This window comes from Acanthopagrus latus, chromosome 11, assembly GCF_904848185.1.
Source record: "Acanthopagrus latus isolate v.2019 chromosome 11, fAcaLat1.1, whole genome shotgun sequence".
NCBI classification, from domain to species: domain Eukaryota; kingdom Metazoa; phylum Chordata; class Actinopteri; order Spariformes; family Sparidae; genus Acanthopagrus; species Acanthopagrus latus.
In genome coordinates, this window is record NC_051049.1 from 2,095,442 (window position 1) to 2,102,160 (window position 6,719).

Here is a 6,719-nt window from a genome sequence, read left to right on the forward strand (position 1 = left end):
AGGGAAGAACAAATAGACTGACAAGTTTTTCACAAGTAGTGGGATTAATTCTGATACAATAATCAGAAAAAGAAAGTTTGAGTAAGAGGAAGAAGGAGGAACAAGAGTGTAAGACCAGAATTAGGTCTCTAACTCGTCCATACAGTTGCTGTGTCTTCTTTGAGGTCTTTGAAGGCGAGTCCTTTGGAGAGACCTTGTTAACCTCGTCAGCCTTTGGACCATCTCCTGGTTGCGGCACCAGATGTTTTACCCTTATGTCACGATTTCTGCCGCCCAGGCCCATGAAAGTGATGATCTACACCCCACGATGTCGCCATTTTCTCTCTTTCTTTCTGCTTTTTTGGGCGTGCAAACAATCTTGGGATATGTGAGTCCACGAGGGATCGTAGAGGGAAAAGAAGGAGCATTTGTGGGCTGTATTTGGAGGAGCCTTCAGATTGGACCAGCATTCGTGCTGCGTTGTGACGTAATTCTCTGAAGGATGCAGACCCTGAATTGAGACACAGCAACTGTCTCTGTACCTGCAGTTCCTCCTCCACCGAGGAAACCTTTTCCACATGATGTCACATGATTAGGATACCACCCTGCAGCTAACAAATTCCAGAAAGACCCTGAAGGGGAGGGGTAAGGACAACCAGTGCATCCTAACCCGTCAGCGCTCTCTCTGATAGCCAGAAGACACAGACTGTGCTTCCCCAAGGAGGCCTCCTCCTCTACTAGCATCTTGTTTTGTCTCTCGGCTGCAGAGCCAGAGGGACTGAGGGGATGTTTAACAGATGCCCATAATGACGTTTCCAAGCCCCCTGCTGAGGCAAACAGGGAGGCAGACTCCCATTGGGATCCAGAAGTGTTTGTGCACACAGGCCATGTGAACATATTGAAGGAGTTTGCAGAGGAACTAGGTGGATGGAACAGAACAGCAAGGGGAGAAGGCAACTGGATTCTAATGTGACGCTTCAAGGAGAGTGCAACAAGTGCTGGACAAATTTGCCTGTTTGGTGCTGCAGATGCAAAAGCTATGGGATTTCTGTTGAGACAGCGGATGCAGGTTGGAGCGTTGAGCGGCACAGATCAAAAGCACAATTGGACACACACACACACACACACACACACACACACACACACACACACACACACACACACACACACACACACACACACACACACACACACACACACACACACACAGTTACACACACACACACAGTTACACACACATAGTTACACTCATTGACTGCCAAAGACTAAGCATTTCTCCCAAAAGTACCTGATAGCTTGAGGGCTCTGAGCATGTTTGATTTTGGGAATATAAAAGATACAACTTCTGTTCCAAGCAAAAAGGAGCTGTTACCTCATTGGTCAACACTCCAACAGCCTGAAGAACAGGACTCCCAGACACTTAAAATGGCACTGTGAAAGATGTCACCGCTTAGCAGCTGAGGTTATTTACGACCTTGTTTTGTCAGGTATGTGTATGTGACAGTACTAGTTAGGAAACAGGGATAGGTAAGAGTAGAATGTGGGCGTATAAAGTACATGGTTGTGATTCTGTCTTTATCTTGAGGCAATGAAAGCTCTGTGGTTGACGATCGTTGAAGATAATGGTTTTGGGTACATATCTGAGGTCCACAGTGTGTGATTTAGGGGGGAGAGGAGGATCTATCTGGCAGGAATGGAATATGATATTCATAATTTTGTTTTCATTAGCGTATAATCAATTTATACAAATAATCCTTGTTTTATTCAGTGGCTTTGGAGAGGTAATCTGCAACCTCACAATCTACAACCTCATTCATAATTTTGTTTTCATTCGCGTATAATCAATTCATACAAAGAATTCTTGTCTGAAAAGTGGCTTTGGAGAGGTAATCTACAACCTCACTGCCAGACTCAGTCTCAAAAAACGTCAAAAGCCAAGTCGATTACAGGTTGTGTCGAGTTATCTCCACCGAAGAGACAATGTATTGGTCTAATAACCAGTCTAATTATAATATTAGTGGCTGATTTATCTTACCTATTCATAAAGAATGAGAAAAAATGTAATTTGTATAATTTATAATCAAAACAAACAAAGAATAACTTCGCAAAAGCTTTTTATATTTTTTTTTCTTCCTTAATCAGTAATTGGTGCCTCCTCATCAGTTGTTAGCAGTTTGATATCACATGAACATAAAATGAACACAGAAAAGTCAAATGAGTCATCATGTCTCAAGTGAGGACTGGGTGATAAAACGGTAAAAACGATTAATTCGAGTTTGTGATTTAGGCTGATATAAAAAAAAAATCAAATCGATTTTCTCTTTAACTTGCCCTGCCACCGCTCCCCATGGGCTCCCGTAGTTCACGGTGCCCACATTGACTTTCCACAGAGAAACAAACACAACAACATGGCATCAAGCAAAGAGTTTGTTCCCCAGAAGGCACTGTCTCATTAGTGGCTGGGTTTTGTAGCATTGGACCTCGAACAAACGACGGTCGGACACATTAATTTCAGCATCTCAGACAGGCGCATGCATCACAGTGGGACACTTGTTGTTCACTACGAGATGTACAAGACCGTGGCAGCCCACAAACGCCTGCTAAAAAGCAACATTAGCGTAATAATTTAATCATTGTGTATGACAAGAAAAGGCGCCCGGTGGACAGCTTTTACGGATTCCATCACGTTGTATTGTGCCTGTATATACAGTGGAAAAGCCAGAGATTCATCCACATGCTGAAAATGTTCGACCCCAAGTTTGTGCTACAAAGGCACAACGGGGCATGTCTCAAGTCAGAGGTGGCAGGCAGGCTCGTCTTCCTCATGTCCTGTACATCTCATGTGATGTTTAATTTAGTTTACATATCTTCAGGGATATGAAACACTTTTTGTAGACAAAACTGATCTGTTTGTATAATAGCAAGCAATCTGACATGTTAAATTTGTGTTTACAAAAGCATTTTATTCAAAAAGGGACACATTCTTTTCAAAAGGATGCACTTTTATGTATGTTTTCAAGTGAGTTTGAAGATGCACCGTTTACAGTGGCAGGGCATTGAATTGCCATTTGAAGTTTGTTCTTGTGAAGAAAAAAAAAAAGATTTGAAATCATAAATCGAGTTTGGCGTGAGAAAATAGGAGATTCAAGTTTTAGGCCATATTGCCCAGTCCTAGTGCACACAGCCTAAAGGGTATTAAAAGACAACACCGACCCCGGCCACAAGCACAGCCGTTCTCCAAATTGCATCTCTGTCCAAAAAGTCTGGCAGATCCGCTCAGGAGGTTTCAGTTACTCTGACTGATCAGACATCTGCTGGCAGTTATATCAGGACACAGAAATCCAGGAGAAGTTAAAGACCTTAATTCTGAAGACAGTTAAGATGCAGCCAACTTAACATGACAAGTCAGGAATACATCAGTTGACAGCGTCAGTGCTGACATTCACTGCTTGAGAACGTGAGACATGTTTGTTGCCAAGTTGTTCCCTTCACACAGTTCATAGCTTTGCTTTGAATCATATACTACTGTTCTGCTCTGATATGCAAATTAAAAAAACAGGTTTCTTGTTTCTGCAAAGGTGGAGTGGGTGTGGATGGTAGCTCCTACAAGTTTAGCTAATTGTTTTTGTTTTTTATGTTGTTTTTTGGCCATATTGCTGAAACACATATTGCTTTTGGCAGAAATGGATAAATTAAAGTTTGAAGAAAGAGTGGGAGAGATAGGGGGAGATGGGTAAGATGATGATCCGTTCATAAAGAATGACAAAAAATGTAATTTGTATCATCATTTTTAATTAAAACAAAGAGCGACTTAACAAAAGCTTTTTATATTTATCGATTTATTTTTTTTCCTCAATCAATAATTGGTGTCTCCCAATCAATTGTAAGCAGTTTAATGTTACATATAATGAAGACAGAAAAGTCAAACGACTCATCATGTCTCAAGTCAATTATTTTACGTCAGTGATGAAGTACACACCATATTCTCTCTGAATGACAGTGACAATGAGCATGAAAGCTTCTCTCTCTCTGGAATAAAAGCCGTCACACCTTTTCATAAATTAAGTAACTGTTGTTTTAATTTACATTATGCAATTGTTGGAAGAAGTGGGCTGCTGTGTGTGTGTATAAGTATCGTTGAGGCTAAAATTATTAGCTCCCCTTATGAAATTAGACAAAACTTTTGATTTCTTGACCCCACCCCAGCCACAGGCACAGCCGTTCCCCAAACTGCATCTCTGTCCAAAAGAGGTTTCAGTTGTCATGTCTCCTGTTTGTTTTGTTCTTGTTTCTGGTTTTTGGTTTCTTGTATTTGATTTTCATCCTTGTATCTTGTCTTGTGTTATGTTTTGCTTTCTCCATGTCTTGTGTCTCGTTTTGCCTTCTCCATGTCTTGTGTCTCTTGTTTTGATCTTCCATGCCCTCATGTGTCCTTTAAGTTCTCCCCTCTGGCTCCCTCTGTCTGTTGTCTTGTTCCCTCCTGGTCTGTTCCTCTGTGCTCCTCCCCCTCATTATCACACCTGGTTTCCTTCCTCCTCTCTCCTCACCTGTGCCTCGTCATGTCGTTAGTGTGTGTGTATTTAGTCTCTGTGTTTCCTTCACTCCTCGCCCAGTCATTGTATTCTGTTTGTTGGATTCTGTCTTGTGGATTTTGTCTTGTGCTTTCTGTATTCTGTCTTGTGTGTTTTGCTCCATGCTCCATGCTCCATGCTCCAGTCTTCAGTCCCGTTTTGGTATGTTTTGATTTTGAATTTCCCATGTTTAAGTTGAACTTTGAATCTTTGGTTTGTACTTTGTCTCGCTGTTTTCTTTTGCTACTTTGTCTGATTCTTGTTTGTTACTTGGTCTGATTTTTGTTTGCTACTTTGCCTTTGCTCTTTTTTGTCTGCCATTTGTTTTTGTGTTCAGCTTTTTAATAAAGCTCGCCCTTTATTTATTCCCTTATCCCTGCCTCACGTGTCTACTGCGTTTGGGTCCACCTTTTCCCTTCCATAGTTTTCCCTTTATACCCCAACCTGACATCAGTTACTTTGGCCGATCAGAAATTTGCTGGCAGTTCTATCAAGACACAGAAATCCAGGAGAAGTTAAAGACTTTAATTTTGAAGACCATTAAGATGCAGCCAATTTCACACGACAAGTCAGGCAAACATCAATCGAGCAGTCAGTGTAAATTTACATCTACACAGGGATCAGGGATCTTACCAGATCGACACTGGGCGTATCAAACAGTGTTTACTTTGCGGCCTGAGAATGTGAGGTTTCATGTTTGTTGCCAAGTTGTTCCCTTCATACAATTCACAGCATTCCTCTGCTTTGAATAATACACTACCTATATGCAAATAAAAAACAGGTTTCTCATTCTCAGGTGGTGTGATGCAGCGGACTGCACAAACTTTAGCTAATTGTTTATTTTTTTGGCCATATTGCTGAAACGCATATTGCTTATGGCAGAATTAAATAAATGGAGTTTGAAGAAAGAGTGTGAGAGATTAGGGGAGATGGGTAAGATTACAATGACAACAGCTTTAATAATAGAAATTTACATGATATTAATCTAATAAAAGTAGAATAATACTAAAAATAATACAAAACCAATAATAATGATGACGATGATGATGATCCATGGGAACCTGACAGACAAGAGAGTGCAGACACTCCAGTGCCATGCATCAATGAGACATGAATGTGAACAGACAGACAGGAAGAGAGAGCGGACACTCTGTACCTAAGGCAGTAGAGACAAGTTGTATCTATAAGCTTTAACGAAGAGGTAAGCTTAAAGCTTAAAGCCAGCACTTAAACACAGAGAGGGTGACTGCTCCCATTCTACTTTTAGTAACCCTGCGTCCTGAGAGCACAGTGGGCACTATTAGGTCTTTAAAATATGTTGGATCCTGGCCATTAAGGGCTATGTATGTGAGGATTTCATTTTCTGTTCTGAATTTTACAGGGATCCAGTGCAGAGAGTTTAGGGAGAAATATGTTCTGTAACATGAGTTCTTGTCAGAACATGTGCAGCAGCTGGAGAGTCTTTCGAGACTCATTGGCGAGACTGATGAAGTACAGAAATCCAGCCTTGAAGTAACAATAACGTGGACTGGTTTTTCTACATCTCTTCGTGACAGGATGTGCATGATTTCCGTGAAGTTTGGCACGTGGAAGAAGTCTGTCAGTCTGAAAACTGTTTTACGTTTGTAAAAAAAAAAAAAAAAGGACAAATCCTGCCCTCCGTCTTACTGCTGCCTGTGGCAGTCAGTGTGAAGGCACATCACTGCCCACCTATGAAAAAGTGAGAACGGAAAGAAACAGGAATTATTTAGAGGCTTTGGATTATTTATACAGTATTATCAAATGTGTATTTTTTAACACAATATCGATACTATATGTTGTTTAATGTAATATTGACATTACATTATCAACAATGCTGTGTATTTACGACACACCAAATTGAAAATTACTTCTGGAAGTGTAAATAGGCATCTCTTTGCGAACTGTGAGGTATACAGTATACAGTTCAGTTGTGATATGTCGACGCTCTGGTTACAGTTTGATCCGTTGATCCTACGTACTTATACATGCAGTGTAAAATGTGAAGTGGATTTAGACTTTCCCCAGTGTGCTCAGTGATGGGAGTGTTGTAAGTGTGGCAGGAGGAGTTTTAAAAGTGGGAGGAGCAGTGAACAAACAGAGGAGCTTAAGAGACGGAGGAGAGGATGATGTGGGGCTAACATCCAATGT